Consider the following 21,175-nt stretch of genomic DNA (forward strand, 5'->3'; position numbering starts at 1 on the left):
AGGGGCCTTAAACACGAGATTTGAGGAATGGGTAAAAGTGAATGAAAATGGCCAATTTACTCACTCTGCGACCTTAAAAAGTGTTTCTCCTCCACGGGAAGTGAATTAAATAACATTTGTAGGCCTTTATTGTTCAAGCGAAAACGCCCGATTTTTGACAAAAGAGATAACCACCCCCCCTTACGACATGCTACAGAAACGAAAAAAATGGTCCATTTTCAAATGTTACGTCTTAGAACTACAATTAACATTGTACGTGGATAATCCCTTTTAGAGATAAAATGAGATGTTTAAAGTGATTTTCATGCTTCCAGGGGCCTTAAACACAAGATTTGAGAAATGTGTAAAAGTGAATGAAAATGGCCAATTTACTCACTCTGCGGCCTTAAAAAGTGTTTCTCCTCCACGGGAAGTGAATAAAATAACATTTGTAGGCCTTTATTGTTCAATCAAAAACGCCCGAGTTTTTGATGAAAGAGATAACCACCCCCCCTTACGACATGCTGCAGAAAATAAAAAAATGGTCCGTTTTCAAATGTTGCCTCTTTGACCTACAATTCACATTTGTACGTGGAAAATCACTTTAAAAGATAAAATGAGATGTTTAAAGTGATTTTCATGCTTCCAGGGGCCTTAAACACGAGATTTGAGGAATGGGTAAACGTGAATGAAAATGGCCAATTTACTCACTCTGCGGCCTTAAAAAGTGTTTCTCCTCCAAGGGAAGTGAATAAAATACCATTTGAAGGCATTTATAGTTCAATCAAAAACGCCTGTTTTTTGGTGAAAGAGATAACCACTCCCCCCCTTACGACATGCTTCAGAAACGAAAAAAATAGTCCATTTTCAAATGTTGCGTCTTTGAACTACATTTCACATTTGTACGTGGAAAATCATGTTTAAAGACAAAATGAGATGTTTAAAGTGATCTTCATGCTTCCAGGGGCCTTAAACACGAGATTTGAGGAATGGGTAAAAGTGAATGAAAATGGCCAATTTACTCACTCTGCGACCTTAAAAAGTGTTTCTCCTCCACGGGAAGTGAATTAAATAACATTTGTAGGCCTTTATTGTTCAAGCGAAAACGCCCGATTTTTGACAAAAGAGATAACCACCCCCCCTTACGACATGCTACAGAAACGAAAAAAATGGTCCATTTTCAAATGTTACGTCTTAGAACTACAATTAACATTGTACGTGGATAATCCCTTTTAGAGATAAAATGAGATGTTTAAAGTGATTTTCATGCTTCCAGGGGCCTTAAACACAAGATTTGAGAAATGTGTAAAAGTGAATGAAAATGGCCAATTTACTCACTCTGCGGCCTTAAAAAGTGTTTCTCCTCCACGGGAAGTGAATAAAATAACATTTGTAGGCCTTTATTGTTCAATCAAAAACGCCCGAGTTTTTGATGAAAGAGATAACCACCCCCCCTTACGACATGCTGCAGAAAATAAAAAAATGGTCCGTTTTCAAATGTTGCCTCTTTGACCTACAATTCACATTTGTACGTGGAAAATCACTTTAAAAGATAAAATGAGATGTTTAAAGTGATTTTCATGCTTCCAGGGGCCTTAAACACGAGATTTGAGGAATGGGTAAACGTGAATGAAAATGGCCAATTTACTCACTCTGCGGCCTTAAAAAGTGTTTCTCCTCCAAGGGAAGTGAATAAAATACCATTTGAAGGCATTTATAGTTCAATCAAAAACGCCTGTTTTTTGGTGAAAGAGATAACCACTCCCCCCCTTACGACATGCTTCAGAAACGAAAAAAATAGTCCATTTTCAAATGTTGCGTCTTTGAACTACATTTCACATTTGTACGTGGAAAATCATGTTTAAAGACAAAATGAGATGTTTAAAGTGATCTTCATGCTTCCAGGGGCCTTAAACACGAGATTTGAGGAATGGGTAAAAGTGAATGAAAATGGCCAATTTACTCACTCTGCGACCTTAAAAAGTGTTTCTCCTCCACGGGAAGTGAATTAAATAACATTTGTAGGACTTTATTGTTCAAGCGAAAACGCCCGATTTGTAACGAAAGAGATAACCACCCCCCCTTACGACATGCTTCAGAAACTAAAAAAATGGTCCGTTTTCAAATGTTGCCTCTTTGAACTACAATTCACATTTGTACGTGGAAAATCACTTTTAAAGATAAAATGAGATGTTTAAAGTGATTTTCATGCTTCCAGGGGCCCTAAACACGAGATTTGCGGAATGGGTAAAAGTGAATGAAAATGGCCAATTTACTCACTCTGCGGCCTTAAAAAGTGTTTCTCCTCCACGGGAAGTGAATAAAATAACATTTGGAGGCCTTTATTGTTCAAGCGAAAACGCCTGAGATTTGATGAAAGAGATAACCACCCCCACCTTACGACATGCTTAAGAAACTAAAAAAATGGTTCATTTTCAAATGTTGCGTCTTTGAACTACATTTCACATTTGTACGTGGAAAATCATGTTTAAAGACAAAATGAGATGTTTAAAGTGATCTTCATGCTTCCAGGGGCCTTAAACACGAGATTTGAGGAATGGGTAAAAGTGAATGAAAATGGCCAATTTACTCACTCTGCGACCTTAAAAAGTGTTTCTCCTCCACGGGAAGTGAATTAAATAACATTTGTAGGCCTTTATTGTTCAAGCGAAAACGCCCGATTTTTGACGAAAGAGATAACCACTCCCCCTTACGACATGCTTCAGAAACGAAAAAAATGGTCCATTTTCAAATGTTGCGTCTTAAAACTACAATTAACATTGTACGTGGATAATCACTTTTAGAGATAAAATGAGATGTTTAAAGTGATTTTCAAGCTTCCAGGGGCCCTAAACACAAGATTTGAGAAATGGGTAAACGTGAACGAAAATGGCCAATTTACTCACTCTGCGGCCTTAAAAAGTGTTTCTCCTCCCCTTGAAGTGAATAAAATACCATTTGGAGGCCTTTATTGTTCAATTAAAAACGCCCGTTTTTTGGTGAAAGAGATAACCACCCCCCATAACGACATGCTTCAGAAACGAAAAAAATGATCCATTTTCAAATGTTGCCTCTTTGAACTACAATTCACATTTGTACGTGGAAAATCACTTTGAAAGATAAAATGAGATGTTTAAAGTGATTTTCATGCTTACAGGGGCCCTAAACACGAGATTTGCGGAATGGGTAAAAGTGAATGAAAATGGCCAATTTACTCACTCTGCGGCCTTAAAAAGTGTTTCTCCTCCACGGGAAGTGAATAAAATAACATTTGTAGGCCTTTATTGTTCACATCAAAAACGCCCGAGTTTTTGATGAAAGAGATAACCACCCCCCCCTTACGACATGCTGCAGAAAATGAAAAAATGGTCCGTTTTCAAATGTTGCCTCTTTGAACTACAATTCACATTTGTAAGTGGAAAATCACTTTTAAAGATAAAATGAGATGTTTAAAGTGATTTTCATGCTTCCAGGGGCCTTAAACACAAGATTTGAGGAATGGGTAAAAGTGAATGAAAATGGCCAATTTACTCATTCTGAGGCCTGAAAAGGTGTTTCTCCTCCACGGGAAGTGAATAAAATAACATTTGTAGGCCTTTATTGTTCAAGCGAAAATGCCCGAGTTTTTGATGAAAGAGATAACCACCCCCCCTTACGACATGCTACAGAAACGAAAAAAATGGTCCATTTTCAAATGTTACGTCTTAGAACTACAATTAACATTGTACGTGGATAATCACTTTTAGAGATAAAATGAGATGTTTAAAGTGATTTTCATGCTTCCAGGGGCCTTAAACACAAGATTTGAGAAATGTGTAAAAGTGAATGAAAATGGCCAATTTACTCACTCTGCGGCCTTAAAAAGTGTTTCTCCTCCACGGGAAGTGAATAAAATAACATTTGTAGGCCTTTATTGTTCAATCAAAAACGCCCGAGTTTTTGATGAAAGAGATAACCACCCCCCCTTACGACATGCTGCAGAAAATAAAAAAATGGTCCGTTTTCAAATGTTGCCTCTTTGACCTACAATTCACATTTGTACGTGGAAAATCACTTTAAAAGATAAAATTAGATGTTTAAAGTGATTTTCATGCTTCCAGGGGCCTTAAACACGAGATTTGAGGAATGGGTAAACGTGAATGAAAATGGCCAATTTACTCACTCTGCGGCCTTAAAAAGTGTTTCTCCTCCAAGGGAAGTGAATAAAATACCATTTGAAGGCATTTATAGTTCAATCAAAAACGCCTGTTTTTTGGTGAAAGAGATAACCACTCCCCCCCTTACGACATGCTTCAGAAACGAAAAAAATAGTCCATTTTCAAATGTTGCGTCTTTGAACTACATTTCACATTTGTACGTGGAAAATCATGTTTAAAGACAAAATGAGATGTTTAAAGTGATCTTCATGCTTCCAGGGGCCTTAAACACGAGATTTGAGGAATGGGTAAAAGTGAATGAAAATGGCCAATTTACTCACTCTGCGACCTTAAAAAGTGTTTCTCCTCCACGGGAAGTGAATTAAATAACATTTGTAGGACTTTATTGTTCAAGCGAAAACGCCCGATTTTTGACGAAAGAGATAACCACTCCCCCTTACGACATGCTTCAGAAACGAAAAAAATGGTCCATTTTCAAATGTTGCGTCTTAGAACTACAATTAACATTGTACGTGGATAATCACTTTTAGAGATAAAATGAGATGTTTAAAGTGATTTTCAAGCTTCCAGGGGCCCTAAACACAAGATTTGAGAAATGGGTAAACGTGAACGAAAATGGCCAATTTACTCACTCTGCGGCCTTAAAAAGTGTTTCTCCTCCACGGGAAGTGAATAAAATAACATTTGGAGGCCTTTATTGTTCAAGCGAAAACGCCTGAGATTTGATGAAAGAGATAACCACCCCCACCTTACGACATGCTTAAGAAACTAAAAAAATGGTTCATTTTCATATGTTGCGTCTTTGAACTACAATTAACATTTTACGTGGATAATCACTTTTAGAGATAAAATGAGATGTTTAAAGCGATTTTCAAGCTTCCAGGGGCCATAAACACAAGATTTGAGAAATGGGAAAAAGTGAATGCAAATGGCCAATTTACTCATTCTGAGGCCTTAAAAAGTGTTTCTCCTCCACGGGAAGTGAATAAAATAACATTTGTAGGCCTTTATTGTTCAATCCAAAACGCCCGAGTTTTTGATGAAAGAGGTAACCACCCCCCCTTACGACATGCTGCAGAAAACAAAAAAATGGTCCGTTTTCAAATGTTGCCTCTTTGACCTACAATTCACATTTGTACGTGGAAAATCACTTTAAAAGATAAAATGAGATGTTTAAAGTGATTTTCATGCTTCCAGGGGCCTTAAACACGAGATTTGAGGAATGGGTAAACGTGAATGAAAATGGCCAATTTACTCACTCTGCGGCCTTAAAAAGTGTTTCTCCTCCAAGGGAAGTGAATAAAATACCATTTGAAGGCATTTATAGTTCAATCAAAAACGCCTGTTTTTTGGTGAAAGAGATAACCACTCCCCCCCTTACGACATGCTTCAGAAACGAAAAAAATAGTCCATTTTCAAATGTTGCGTCTTTGAACTACATTTCACATTTGTACGTGGAAAATCATGTTTAAAGACAAAATGAGATGTTTAAAGTGATCTTCATGCTTCCAGGGGCCTTAAACACGAGATTTGAGGAATGGGTAAAAGTGAATGAAAATGGCCAATTTACTCACTCTGCGACCTTAAAAAGTGTTTCTCCTCCACGGGAAGTGAATTAAATAACATTTGTAGGACTTTATTGTTCAAGCGAAAACGCCCGATTTTTGACGAAAGAGATAACCACTCCCCCTTACGACATGCTTCAGAAACGAAAAAAATGGTCCATTTTCAAATGTTGCGTCTTAGAACTACAATTAACATTGTACGTGGATAATCACTTTTAGAGATAAAATGAGATGTTTAAAGTGATTTTCAAGCTTCCAGGGGCCCTAAACACAAGATTTGAGAAATGGGTAAACGTGAACGAAAATGGCCAATTTACTCACTCTGCGGCCTTAAAAAGTGTTTCTCCTCCACGGGAAGTGAATAAAATAACATTTGGAGGCCTTTATTGTTCAAGCGAAAACGCCTGAGATTTGATGAAAGAGATAACCACCCCCACCTTACGACATGCTTAAGAAACTAAAAAAATGGTTCATTTTCATATGTTGCGTCTTTGAACTACAATTAACATTGTACGTGGATAATCACTTTTAGAGATAAAATGAGATGTTTAAAGCGATTTTCAAGCTTCCAGGGGCCATAAACACAAGATTTGAGAAATGGGAAAAAGTGAATGCAAATGGCCAATTTACTCATTCTGAGGCCTTAAAAAGTGTTTCTCCTCCACGGGAAGTGAATAAAATAACATTTGTAGGCCTTTATTGTTCAATCCAAAACGCCCGAGTTTTTGATGAAAGAGGTAACCACCCCCCCTTAGGACATGCTGCAGAAAACAAAAAAATGGTCCGTTTTCAAATGTTGCCTCTTTGACCTACAATTCACATTTGTACGTGGAAAATCACTTTAAAAGATAAAATGAGATGTTTAAAGTGATTTTCATGCTTCCAGGGGCCTTAAACACGAGATTTGAGGAATGGGTAAACGTGAATGAAAATGGCCAATTTACTCACTCTGCGGCCTTAAAAAGTGTTTCTCCTCCAAGGGAAGTGAATAAAATACCATTTGAAGGCATTTATAGTTCAATCAAAAACGCCTGTTTTTTGGTGAAAGAGTTAACCACTCCCCCCCTTACGACATGCTTCAGAAACGAAAAAAATAGTCCATTTTCAAATGTTGCGTCTTTGAACTACATTTCACATTTGTACGTGGATAATCACTTTTAGAGATAAAATGAGATGTTTAAAGTGATTTTCAAGCTTCCAGGGGCCCTAAACACAAGATTTGAGAAATGGGTAAACGTGAACGAAAATGGCCAATTTGCTCACTCTGCGGCCTTAAAAAGTGTTTCTCCTCCCCTTGAAGTGAATAAAATACCATTTGGAGGCCTTTATTGTTCAATTAAAAACGCCCGTTTTTTGGTGAAAGAGATAACCACCCCCCATAACGACATGCTTCAGAAACGAAAAAAATGGTCCATTTTCAAATGTTGCCTCTTTGAACTACAATTCACATTTGTACGTGGAAAATCACTTTTAAAGATAAAATGAGATGTTTAAAGTTATTTTCATGCTTCCAGGGGCCCTAAACACGAGATTTGCGGAATGGGTAAAAGTGAATGAAAATGGCCAATTTAATCACTCTGCGGCCTTAAAAAGTGTTCCTCCTCCACGGGAAGTGAATAAAATAACATTTGGAGGCCTTTATTGTTCAAGCGAAAACGCCTGAGATTCGATGAAAGAGATAACCACCCCCACCTTACGACATGCTTAAGAAACTAAAAAAATGGTTCATTTTCATATGTTGCGTCTTTGAACTACAATTAACATTGTACGTGGATAATCACTTTTAGAGATAAAATGAGATGTTTAAAGCGATTTTCAAGCTTCCAGGGGCCATAAACACAAGATTTGAGAAATGGGAAAAAGTGAATGCAAATGGCCAATTTACTCATTCTGAGGCCTTAAAAAGTGTTTCTCCTCCACGGGAAGTGAATAAAATAACATTTGTAGGCCTTTATTGTTCAATCAAAAACGCCCGAGTTTTTGATGAAAGAGGTAACCACCCCCCCTTACGACATGCTGCAGAAAATAAAAAAATGGTCCATTTTCAAATGTTGCCTCTTTGAACTACAATTCACATTTGTAAGTGGAAAATCACTTTTAAAGATAAAATGAGATGTTTAAAGTGATTTTCATGCTTCCAGGGGCCTTAAACACGAGATTTGAGGAATGGGTAAACGTGAATGAAAATGGCCAATTTACTCACTCTGCGGCCTTAAAAAGTGTTTCTCCTCCAAGGGAAGTGAATAAAATACCATTTGAAGGCATTTATAGTTCAATCAAAAACGCCTGTTTTTTGGTGAAAGAGATAACCACTCCCCCCCTTACGACATGCTTCAGAAACGAAAAAAATAGTCCATTTTCAAATGTTGCGTCTTTGAACTACATTTCACATTTGTACGTGGAAACTCATGTTTAAAGACAAAATGAGATGTTTAAAGTGATCTTCATGCTTCCAGGGGCCTTAAACACGAGATTTGAGGAATGGGTAAAAGTGAATGAAAATGGCCAATTTACTCACTCTGCGACCTTAAAAAGTGTTTCTCCTCCACGGGAAGTGAATTAAATAACATTTGTAGGCCTTTATTGTTCAAGCGAAAACGCCCGATTTTTGGTGAAAGAGATAACCACCCCCACCTTACGACATGCTTAAGAAACTAAAAAAATGGTTCATTTTCATATGTTGCGTCTTTGAACTACAATTAACATTGTACGTGGATAATCACTTTTAGAGATAAAATGAGATGTTTAAAGCGCTTTTCAAGCTTTGGGGGGCCATAAACACAAGCTTTGAGAAATGGGAAAAAGTGAATGCAAATGGCCAATTTACTCATTCTGAGGCCTTAAAAAGTGTTTCTCCTCCACGGGAAGTGAATAAAATAACATTTGTAGGCCTTTATTGTTCAATCCAAAACGCCCGAGTTTTTGATGAAAGAGGTAACCACCCCCCCTTACGACATGCTGCAGAAAATAAAAAAATGGTCCATTTTCAAATGTTGCCTCTTTGAACTACAATTCACATTTGTAAGTGGAAAATCACTTTTAAAGATAAAATGAGATGTTTAAAGTGATTTTCATGCTTCCAGGGGCCTTAAACACAAGATTTGAGGAATGGGTAAAAGTGAATGAAAATGGCCAATTTACTCATTCTGAGGCCTGAAAAAGTGTTTCTCCTCCACGGGAAGTGAATTAAGTAATATTTGTAGGCCTTTATTGTTCAAGCGAAAATGCCCGATTTTTGACGAAAGAGATAACCACCCCCCCTTACGACATGCTTCAGGAGCTAAAAAAATGGTCCGTTTTCAAATGTTGCCTCTTTGACCTACAATTCACATTTGTACGTGGAAAATCACTTTAAAAGATAAAATGAGATGTTTAAAGTGATTTTCATGCTTCCAGGGGCCTTAAACACGAGATTTGAGGAATGGGTAAACGTGAATGAAAATGGCCAATTTACTCACTCTGCGGCCTTAAAAAGTGTTTCTCCTCCAAGGGAAGTGAATAAAATACCATTTGAAGGCATTTATAGTTCAATCAAAAACGCCCGAGTTTTTGATGAAAGAGATAACCACCCCCCCTTACGACATGCTGCAGAAACGAAAAAAATGGTCCGTTTTCAAATGTTGCCTCTTTGAACTACAATTCACATTTGTAAGTGGAAAATCACTTTTAAAGATAAAATGAGATGTTTAAAGTGATTTTCATGCTTCCAGGGGCCTTAAACACAAGATTTGAGGAATGGGTAAAAGTGAATGAAAATGGCCAATTTAATCATTCTGCGACCTTAAAAAGTGTTTCTCCTCCACGGGAAGTGAATTAAATAACATTTGTAGGCCTTTATTGTTCAAGTGAAAACGCCCGATTTTTGATGAAAGAGATAACCACTCCCCCTTACGACATGCTTCAGAAACGAAAAAAATGGTCCATTTTCAAATGTTGCGTCTTAGAACTACAATTAACATTGTACGTGGATAATCACTTTTAGAGATAAAATGAGATGTTTAAAGTGATTTTCAAGCTTCCAGGGGCCCTAAACACAAGATTTGAGAAATGGGTAAACGTGAACGAAAATGGCCAATTTACTCACTCTGTGGCCTTAAAAAGTGTTTCTCCTCCCCTTGAAGTGAATAAAATACCATTTGAAGGCATTTATAGTTCAATCAAAAACGCCTGTTTTTTGGTGAAAGAGATAACCACTCCCCCCCCTTACGACATGCTTCAGAAACTAAAAAAATGGTCCATTTTCAAATGTTGCCTCATTGAACTACAATTCACATTTGTACGTGGAAAATCACTTTTAAAGATAAAATCAGATGTTTAAAGTGATTTTCATGCTTCCAGGGGCCCTAAACACGAGATTTGCGGAATGGGTAAAAGTGAATGAAAATGGTCAATTTACTCACTCTGCGGCCTTAAAAAGTGTTTCTCCTCCACGGGAAGTGAATAAAATAACATTTGGAGGCCTTTATTGTTCAAGCGAAAACGCCTGAGATTTGATGAAAGAGATAACCACCCCCACCTTACGACACGCTTAAGAAACTAAAAAAATGGTTCATTTTCATATGTTGCGTCTTTGAACTACAATTAACATTGTACGTGGATAATCACTTTTAGAGATAAAATGAGATGTTTAAAGCGATTTTCAAGCTGCCAGGGGCCATAAACACAAGATTTGAGAAATGGGAAAAAGTGAATGCAAATGGCCAATTTACTCATTCTGAGGCCTTAAAAAGTGTTTCTCCTCCACGGGAAGTGAATAAAATAACATTTGTAGGCCTTTATTGTTCAAGCGAAAATGCCCGATTTGTAACGAAAGAGATAACCACCCCCCCTTACGACATGCTTCAGAAACTAAAAAAATGGTCCGTTTTCAAATGTTGCCTCCTTGAACTACAATTCCCATTTGTATGTGGAAAATCGCTTTTAAAGATAAAATGAGATGTTTAAAGTGATTTTCAAGCTTCCAGGGGCCCTAAACACAAGATTTGAGAAATGGGTAAACGTGAACGAAAATGGCCAATTTACTCACTCTGCTGCCTAAAAAGTGATTCTCCTCCACGGGAAGTGAATTAAATAACATTTGTAGGCCTTTATTGTTCAAGCAAAAACGCCCGATTTTTGACGAAAGAGATAACCACCCCCCCTTACGACATGCTTCAGAAACTAAAAAAATGGTCCATTTTCAAATGTTGCCTCATTGAACTACAATTCACATTTGTACGTGGAAAATCACTTATAAAGATAAAATCAGATGTTTAAAGTGATTTTCATGCTTCCAGGGGCCTTAAACATGAGATTTGAGGAATGGGTAAAAGTGAATGAAAATGGCCAATTTACTCACTCTGCGGCCTTAAAAAGTGTTTCTCCTCCACAGGAAGTGAATAAAATACCATTTGGAGGCATTTATAGTTCAATCAAAAACGCCTGTTTTTTGGTGAAAGAGATAACCACCCCCCTTACGACATGCTTCTGAAACTAAAAAAATTGTTCATTTTCATATGTTGCGTCTTTGAACTACAATTAACATTGCACGTGGATAATCACTTTTAGAGATACAATGAGATGTTTAAAGTGATTTTCAAGCTTTGAGGGGCCTTATACACAAGATTTGAGAAATGGGTAAAAGTGAATGCAAATGGCCAATTTATTTACTCTGAGGCCTTAAAACGTGTTTCTCCTCCACGGGAAGTGAATTAAATAACATTTCGAGGCCTTTATTGTTCAACCAAAAACGCCCGTTTTTTGGTGCAAGAGATTACCACCCCCCCTTACGACATGCTTTAGAAACTAAAAAAATGGTCCGTTTTCAAATGTTGCCTCTTTGAACTACAATTCACATTTGTACGTGGAAAATCACTTTTAAAGATAAAATGAGATGTTTAAAGTGATTTTCATGCTTCCAGGGGCCTTAAACACAAGATTTGAGAAATGTGTAAAAGTGAATGAAAATGGCCAATTTACTCACTCTGCGGCCTTAAAAAGTGTTTCTCCTCCACGGGAAGTGAATAAAATACCATTTGGAGGCCTTTATTGTTCAAGCGAAAACGCCTGAGATTTGATGAAAGAGATAACCACCCCCCCCTTACGACATGCTTCAGAAACTAAAAAAATGGTTCATTTTCATATGTTGCGTCTTTGAACTACAATTAACATGTACGTGGATAATCACTTTTAGAGATAAAATGAGATGTTTAAAGCGATTTTCAAGCTTCCAGGGGCCATAAACACAAGATTTGAGAAATGGGAAAAAGTGAATGCAAATGGCCAATTTACTCATTCTGAGGCCTTAAAAAGTGTTTCTCCTCCACGGGAAGTGAATTAAATACCATTTGTAGGCCTTTATTGTTCAAGCGAAAACGCCCGATTTTTGACGAAAGAGATAACCACCCCCCTTACGACATGCTTCAGGAGCTAAAAAAATGGTCCGTTTTCAAATGTTGCCTCTTTGACCTACAATTCACATTTGTACGTGGAAAATCACTTTAAAAGATAAAATGAGATGTTTAAAGTGATTTTCATGCTTCCAGGGGCCTTAAACACGAGATTTGAGGAATGGGTAAACGTGAATGAAAATGGCCAATTTACTCACTCTGCGGCCTTAAAAAGTGTTTCTCCTCCAAGGGAAGTGAATAAAATACCATTTGAAGGCATTTATAGTTCAATCAAAAACGCCTGTTTTTTGGTGAAAGAGATAACCACTCCCCCCCTTACGACATGCTTCAAAAACAAAAAAAATAGTCCATTTTCAAATGTTGCGTCTTTGAACTACAATTCACATTTGTACGTGGAAAATCATGTTTAAAGACAAAATGAGATGTTTAAAGTGATTTTCAGGCTTTCAGGGGCCTTAAACACGAGATTTGAGGAATGGGTAAAAGTGAATGAAAATGGCCAATTTACTCACTCTGCGACCTTAAAAAGTGTTTCTTCTCCACGGGAAGTGAATTAAATAACATTTGTAGGCCGTTATTGTTCAAGCGAAAACGCCCGATTTTTGACGAAAGAGATAACCACCCCCCCTTACAACATGCTTCAGAAACGAAAAAAATGGTCCATTTTCAAATGTTGCGTCTTAGAACTACAATTAACATTGTACGTGGATAATCACTTTTAGAGATAAAATGAGATGTTTAAAGTGATTTTCAAGCTTCCAGGGGCCCTAAACACAAGATTTGAGAAATGGGTAAACGTGAACGAAAATGGCCAATTTACTCACTCTGCGGCCTTAAAAAGTGTTTCTCCTCCACTTGAAGTGAATAAAATACCATTTGGAGGCCTTTATTGTTCAATTAAAAACACCCGTTTTTTGGTGAAAGAGATAACCACCCCCCTTACGACATGCTTCTGAAACTAAAAAAATGGTTCATTTTCATATGTTGCGTCTTTGAACTAAAATTAACATTGTACGTGGATAATCACTTTTAGAGATACAATGAGATGTTTAAAGTGATTTTCATGCTTCCAGGGGCCCTAAACACGAGATTTGCGGAATGGGTAAAAGTGAATGAAAATGGCCAATTTACTCACTCTGCGGCCTTAAAAAGTGTTTCTCCTCCACGGGAAGTGAATAAAATAACATTTGTAGGCCTTTATTGTTCAATCCAAAACGCCCGAGTTTTTGATGAAAGAGGTAACCACCCCCCCTTACGACATGCTGCAGAAAACAAAAAAATGGTCCGTTTTCAAATGTTGCCTCTTTGACCTACAATTCACATTTGTACGTGGAAAATCACTTTAAAAGATAAAATGAGATGTTTAAAGTGATTTTCATGCTTCCAGGGGCCTTAAACACGAGATTTGAGGAATGGGTAAACGTGAATGAAAATGGCCAATTTACTCACTCTGCGGCCTTAAAAAGTGTTTCTCCTCCAAGGGAAGTGAATAAAATACCATTTGAAGGCATTTATAGTTCAATCAAAAACGCCTGTTTTTTGGTGAAAGAGTTAACCACTCCCCCCCTTACGACATGCTTCAGAAACGAAAAAAATAGTCCATTTTCAAATGTTGCGTCTTTGAACTACATTTCACATTTGTACGTGGATAATCACTTTTAGAGATAAAATGAGATGTTTAAAGTGATTTTCAAGCTTCCAGGGGCCCTAAACACAAGATTTGAGAAATGGGTAAACGTGAACGAAAATGGCCAATTTGCTCACTCTGCGGCCTTAAAAAGTGTTTCTCCTCCCCTTGAAGTGAATAAAATACCATTTGGAGGCCTTTATTGTTCAATTAAAAACGCCCGTTTTTTGGTGAAAGAGATAACCACCCCCCATAACGACATGCTTCAGAAACGAAAAAAATGGTCCATTTTCAAATGTTGCCTCTTTGAACTACAATTCACATTTGTACGTGGAAAATCACTTTTAAAGATAAAATGAGATGTTTAAAGTTATTTTCATGCTTCCAGGGGCCCTAAACACGAGATTTGCGGAATGGGTAAAAGTGAATGAAAATGGCCAATTTAATCACTCTGCGGCCTTAAAAAGTGTTTCTCCTCCACGGGAAGTGAATAAAATAACATTTGGAGGCCTTTATTGTTCAAGCGAAAACGCCTGAGATTCGATGAAAGAGATAACCACCCCCACCTTACGACATGCTTAAGAAACTAAAAAAATGGTTCATTTTCATATGTTGCGTCTTTGAACTACAATTAACATTGTACGTGGATAATCACTTTTAGAGATAAAATGAGATGTTTAAAGCGATTTTCAAGCTTCCAGGGGCCATAAACACAAGATTTGAGAAATGGGAAAAAGTGAATGCAAATGGCCAATTTACTCATTCTGAGGCCTTAAAAAGTGTTTCTCCTCCACGGGAAGTGAATAAAATAACATTTGTAGGCCTTTATTGTTCAAGCGAAAACGCCCGATTTTTGACGAAAGAGATAACCACCCCCCCTTACGACATGCTTCAGGAGCTAAAAAAATGGTCCGTTTTCAAATGTTGCCTCTTTGACCTACAATTCACATTTGTACATGGAAAATCACTTTAAAAGATAAAATGAGATGTTTAAAGTGATTTTCATGCTTCCAGGGGCCTTAAACACGAGATTTGAGGAATGGGTAAACGTGAATGAAAATGGCCAATTTACTCACTCTGCGGCCTTAAAAAGTGTTTCTCCTCCAAGGGAAGTGAATAAAATACCATTTGAAGGCATTTATAGTTCAATCAAAAACACCTGTTTTTTGGTGAAAGAGATAACCACTCCCCCCCTTACGACATGCTTCAGAAACGAAAAAAATAGTCCATTTTCAAATGTTGCGTCTTTGAACTACATTTCACATTTGTACGTGGAAAATCATGTTTAAAGACAAAATGAGATGTTTAAAGTGATCTTCATGCTTCCAGGGGCCTTAAACACGAGATTTGAGGAATGGGTAAAAGTGAATGAAAATGGCCAATTTACTCACTCTGCGACCTTAAAAAGTGTTTCTCCTCCACGGGAAGTGAATTAAATAACATTTGTAGGCCTTTATTGTTCAAGCGAAAACGCCCGATTTTTGACAAAAGAGATAACCACCCCCCCTTACGACATGCTACAGAAACGAAAAAAATGGTCCATTTTCAAATGTTACGTCTTAGAACTACAATTAACATTGTACGTGGATAATCACTTTTAGAGATAAAATGAGATGTTTAAAGTGATTTTCATGCTTCCAGGAGCCTTAAACACAAGATTTGAGAAATGTGTAAAAGTGAATGAAAATGGCCAATTTACTCACTCTGCGGCCTTAAAAAGTGTTTCTCCTCCACGGGAAGTGAATAAAATAACATTTGTAGGCCTTTATTGTTCAATCAAAAACGCCCGAGTTTTTGATGAAAGAGATAACCACCCCCCCTTACGACATGCTGCAGAAAATAAAAAAATGGTCCGTTTTCAAATGTTGCCTCTTTGACCTACAATTCACATTTGTACGTGGAAAATCACTTTAAAAGATAAAATGAGATGTTTAAAGTGATTTTCATGCTTCCAGGGGCCTTAAACACGAGATTTGAGGAATGGGTAAACGTGAATGAAAATGGCCAATTTACTCACTCTGCGGCCTTAAAAAGTGTTTCTCCTCCAAGGGAAGTGAATAAAATACCATTTGAAGGCATTTATAGTTCAATCAAAAACGCCTGTTTTTTGGTGAAAGAGATAACCACTCCCCCCCTTACGACATGCTTCAGAAACGAAAAAAATAGTCCATTTTCAAATGTTGCGTCTTTGAACTACATTTCACATTTGTACGTGGAAAATCATGTTTAAAGACAAAATGAGATGTTTAAAGTGATCTTCATGCTTCCAGGGGCCTTAAACACGAGATTTGAGGAATGGGTAAAAGTGAATGAAAATGGCCAATTTACTCACTCTGCGACCTTAAAAAGTGTTTCTCCTCCACGGGAAGTGAATTAAATAACATTTGTAGGCCTTTATTGTTCAAGCGAAAACGCCCGATTTTTGGTGAAAGAGATAACCACCCCCACCTTACGACATGCTTAAGAAACTAAAAAAATGGTTCATTTTCATATGTTGCGTCTTTGAACTACAATTAACATTGTACGTGGATAATCACTTTTAGAGATAAAATGAGATGTTTAAAGCGCTTTTCAAGCTTTGGGGGGCCATAAACACAAGCTTTGAGAAATGGGAAAAAGTGAATGCAAATGGCCAATTTACTCATTCTGAGGCCTTAAAAAGTGTTTCTCCTCCACGGGAAGTGAATAAAATAACATTTGTAGGCCTTTATTGTTCAATCCAAAACGCCCGAGTTTTTGATGAAAGAGGTAACCACCCCCCCTTACGACATGCTGCAGAAAATAAAAAAATGGTCCATTTTCAAATGTTGCCTCTTTGAACTACAATTCACATTTGTAAGTGGAAAATCACTTTTAAAGATAAAATGAGATGTTTAAAGTGATTTTCATGCTTCCAGGGGCCTTAAACACAAGATTTGAGGAATGGGTAAAAGTGAATGAAAATGGCCAATTTACTCATTCTGAGGCCTGAAAAAGTGTTTCTCCTCCACGGGAAGTGAATTAAGTAATATTTGTAGGCCTTTATTGTTCAAGCGAAAATGCCCGATTTTTGACGAAAGAGATAACCACCCCCCCTTACGACATGCTTCAGGAGCTAAAAAAATGGTCCGTTTTCAAATGTTGCCTCTTTGACCTACAATTCACATTTGTACGTGGAAAATCACTTTAAAAGATAAAATGAGATGTTTAAAGTGATTTTCATGCTTCCAGGGGCCTTAAACACGAGATTTGAGGAATGGGTAAACGTGAATGAAAATGGCCAATTTACTCACTCTGCGGCCTTAAAAAGTGTTTCTCCTCCAAGGGAAGTGAATAAAATACCATTTGAAGGCATTTATAGTTCAATCAAAAACGCCCGAGTTTTTGATGAAAGAGATAACCACCCCCCCTTACGACATGCTGCAGAAAAGAAAAAAATGGTCCGTTTTCAAATGTTGCCTCTTTGAACTACAATTCACATTTGTAAGTGGAAAATCACTTTTAAAGATAAAATGAGATGTTTAAAGTGATTTTCATGCTTCCAGGGGCCTTAAACACAAGATTTGAGGAATGGGTAAAAGTGAAAGAAAATGGCCAATTTAATCATTCTGCGACCTTAAAAAGTGTTTCTCCTCCACGGGAAGTGAATTAAATAACATTTGTAGGCCTTTATTGTTCAAGTGAAAACGCCCGATTTTTGATGAAAGAGATAACCACTCCCCCTTACGACATGCTTCAGAAACGAAAAAAATGGTCCATTTTCAAATGTTGCGTCTTAGAACTACAATTAACATTGTACGTGGATAATCACTTTTAGAGATAAAATGAGATGTTTAAAGTGATTTTCAAGCTTCCAGGGGCCCTAAACACAAGATTTGAGAAATGGGTAAACGTGAACGAAAATGGCCAATTTACTCACTCTGTGGCCTTAAAAAGTGTTTCTCCTCCCCTTGAAGTGAATAAAATACCATTTGAAGGCATTTATAGTTCAATCAAAAACGCCTGTTTTTTGGTGAAAGAGATAACCACTCCCCCCCCTTACGACATGCTTCAGAAACTAAAAAAATGGTCCATTTTCAAATGTTGCCTCATTGAACTACAATTCACATTTGTACGTGGAAAATCACTTTTAAAGATAAAATCAGATGTTTAAAGTGATTTTCATGCTTCCAGGGGCCCTAAACACGAGATTTGCGGAATGGGTAAAAGTGAATGAAAATGGTCAATTTACTCACTCTGCGGCCTTAAAAAGTGTTTCTCCTCCACGGGAAGTGAATAAAATAACATTTGGAGGCCTTTATTGTTCAAGCGAAAACGCCTGAGATTTGATGAAAGAGATAACCACCCCCACCTTACGACACGCTTAAGAAACTAAAAAAATGGTTCATTTTCATATGTTGCGTCTTTGAACTACAATTAACATTGTACGTGGATAATCACTTTTAGAGATAAAATGAGATGTTTAAAGCGATTTTCAAGCTGCCAGGGGCCATAAACACAAGATTTGAGAAATGGGAAAAAGTGAATGCAAATGGCCAATTTACTCATTCTGAGGCCTTAAAAAGTGTTTCTCCTCCACGGGAAGTGAATAAAATAACATTTGTAGGCCTTTATTGTTCAAGGGAAAATGCCCGATTTGTAACGAAAGAGATAACCACCCCCCCTTACGACATGCTTCAGAAACTACAAAAAAATGGTTCGTTTTCAAATGTTGCCTCCTTGAACTACAATTCACATTTGTATGTGGAAAATCGCTTTTAAAGATAAAATGAGATGTTTAAAGTGATTTTCAAGCTTCCAGGGGCCCTAAACACAAGATTTGAGAAATGGGTAAACGTGAACGAAAATGGCCAATTTACTCACTCTGCGGCCTAAAAAGTGATTCTCCTCCACGGGAAGTGAATTAAATAACATTTGTAGGCCTTTATTGTTCAAGCAAAAACGCCCGATTTTTGACGAAAGAGATAACCACCCCCCCTTACGACATGCTTCAGAAACTAAAAAAATGGTCCATTTTCAAATGTTGCCTCATTGAACTACAATTCACATTTGTACGTGGAAAATCACTTTTAAAGATAAAATCAGATGTTTAAAGTGATTTTCATGCTTCCAGGGGCCTTAAACATGAGATTTGAGGAATGGGTAAAAGTGAATGAAAATGGCCAATTTACTCACTCTGCGGCCTTAAAAAGTGTTTCTCCTCCACAGGAAGTGAATAAAATACCATTTGGAGGCATTTATAGTTCAATCAAAAACGCCTGTTTTTTGGTGAAAGAGATAACCACCCCCCTTACGACATGCTTCTGAAACTAAAAAAATTGTTCATTTTCATATGTTGCGTCTTTGAACTACAATTAACATTGCACGTGGATAATCACTTTTAGAGATACAATGAGATGTTTAAAGTGATTTTCAAGCTTTGAGGGGCCTTATACACAAGATTTGAGAAATGGGTAAAAGTGAATGCAAATGGCCAATTTACTTACTCTGAGGCCTTAAAACGTGTTTCTCCTCCACGGGAAGTGAATTAAATAACATTTCGAGGCCTTTATTGTTCAACCAAAAACGCCCGTTTTTTGGTGCAAGAGATTACCACCCCCCCTTACGACATGCTTTAGAAACTAAAAAAATGGTCCGTTTTCAAATGTTGCCTCTTTGAACTACAATTCACATTTGTACGTGGAAAATCACTTTTAAAGATAAAATGAGATGTTTAAAGTGATTTTCATGCTTCCAGGGGCCTTAAACACAAGATTTGAGAAATGTGTAAAAGTGAATGAAAATGGCCAATTTACTCACTCTGCGGCCTTAAAAAGTGTTTCTCCTCCACGGGAAGTGAATAAAATACCATTTGGAGGCCTTTATTGTTCAAGCGAAAACGCCTGAGATTTGATGAAAGAGATAACCACCCCCCCCTTACGACATGCTTCAGAAACTAAAAAAATGGTTCATTTTCATATGTTGCGTCTTTGAACTACAATTAACATGTACGTGGATAATCACTTTTAGAGATACAATGAGATGTTTAAAGTGATTTTCATGCTTCCAGGGGCCCTAAACACGAGATTTGCGGAATGGGTAAAAGTGAATGAAAATGGCCAATTTACTCACTCTGCGGCCTTAAAAAGTGTTTCTCCTCCACGGGAAGTGAATAAAATAACATTTGGAGGCCTTTATTGTTCAAGCGAAAACGCCTGAGATTTGACGAAAGAGATAACCACCCCCCCTTACGACATGCTTCAGAAACTAAAAAAATGGTCCGTTTTCAAATGTTGCCTCTTTGAACTACAATTCACATTTGTACGTGGAAAATCACTTTTAAAGATAAAATCAGATGTTTAAAGTGATTTTCATGCTTCCAGGGGCCTTAAACACGACATTTGAGGAATGGGTAAAAGTGAATGAAAATGGCCAATTTACTCACTCTGCGGCCTTAAAAAGTGTTTCTCCTCCACGGGAAGTGAATTAAATAACATTTGGAGGCCTTTATTGTTCAAGCGAAAATGCCCGATTTGTAACGAAAGAGATAACCACCCCCCCTTACGACATGCTTCAGAAACTAAAAAAATGGTTTGTTTTCAAATGTTGCCTCTTTGAACTACAATTCACATTTGTACGTGGAAAATCGCTTTTAAAGATAAAATGAGATGTTTAAAGTGATTTTCAAGCTTCCAGGGGCCCTAAACACAAGATTTGAGAAATGGGTAAACGTGAATGAAAATGGCCAATTTACTCACTCTGCGACCTAAAAAGTGATTCTCCTCCACGGGAAGTGAATTAAATAACATTTGTAGGCCTTTATTGTTCAAGCAAAAATGCCTGATTTTTGACGAAAGAGATAACCACCCCCCCTTACGACATGCTTCAGAAACTAAAAAAATGGTCCGTTTTCAAATGTTGCCTCTTTGAACTACAATTCACATTTGTACGTGGAAAATCACTTTTAAAGATAAAATCAGATGTTTAAAGTGATTTTCATGCTTCCATGGGTCTTAAACACGAGATTTGAGAAATGTGTAAAAGTGAATGAAAATGGCCAATTTACTCACTCTGCGGCCTTAAAAAGTGTTTCTCCTCCACGGGAAGTGAATAAAATACCATTTGGAGGCATTTATAGTTCAATCAAAAACGCCCGTTTTTTGGTGAAAGAGATAACCACCCCCCCTTAGGACATGCTTCAGAAACAAAAAAAATGGTCCATTTTTAAATGTTGCGTCTTTGAACTACAATTTACATTTGTACGTGGATTATCACTTTTAGAGATAAAATTAGATGTTTAAAGTGATTTTCAAGCTTCCAGGGGCCCTAAATACAAGATTTGAGGAATGGGTAAATGTGAATGAAAATGGCCAATTTATTCACTCTGAGGCCTTAAAAAGTTTTTCTCCACCCCAGAAAGTCAGTTAAATAACATTTGTAGGCCTTTATTGTTCAATCAAAAACGCCCGAGTTTTTGATGAAAGAGGTAACCACCCCCCC

The sequence above is a fragment of the Triturus cristatus genome, chromosome 9, assembly GCF_964204655.1.
Source record: "Triturus cristatus chromosome 9, aTriCri1.1, whole genome shotgun sequence".
NCBI classification, from domain to species: Eukaryota; Metazoa; Chordata; class Amphibia; order Caudata; family Salamandridae; genus Triturus; species Triturus cristatus.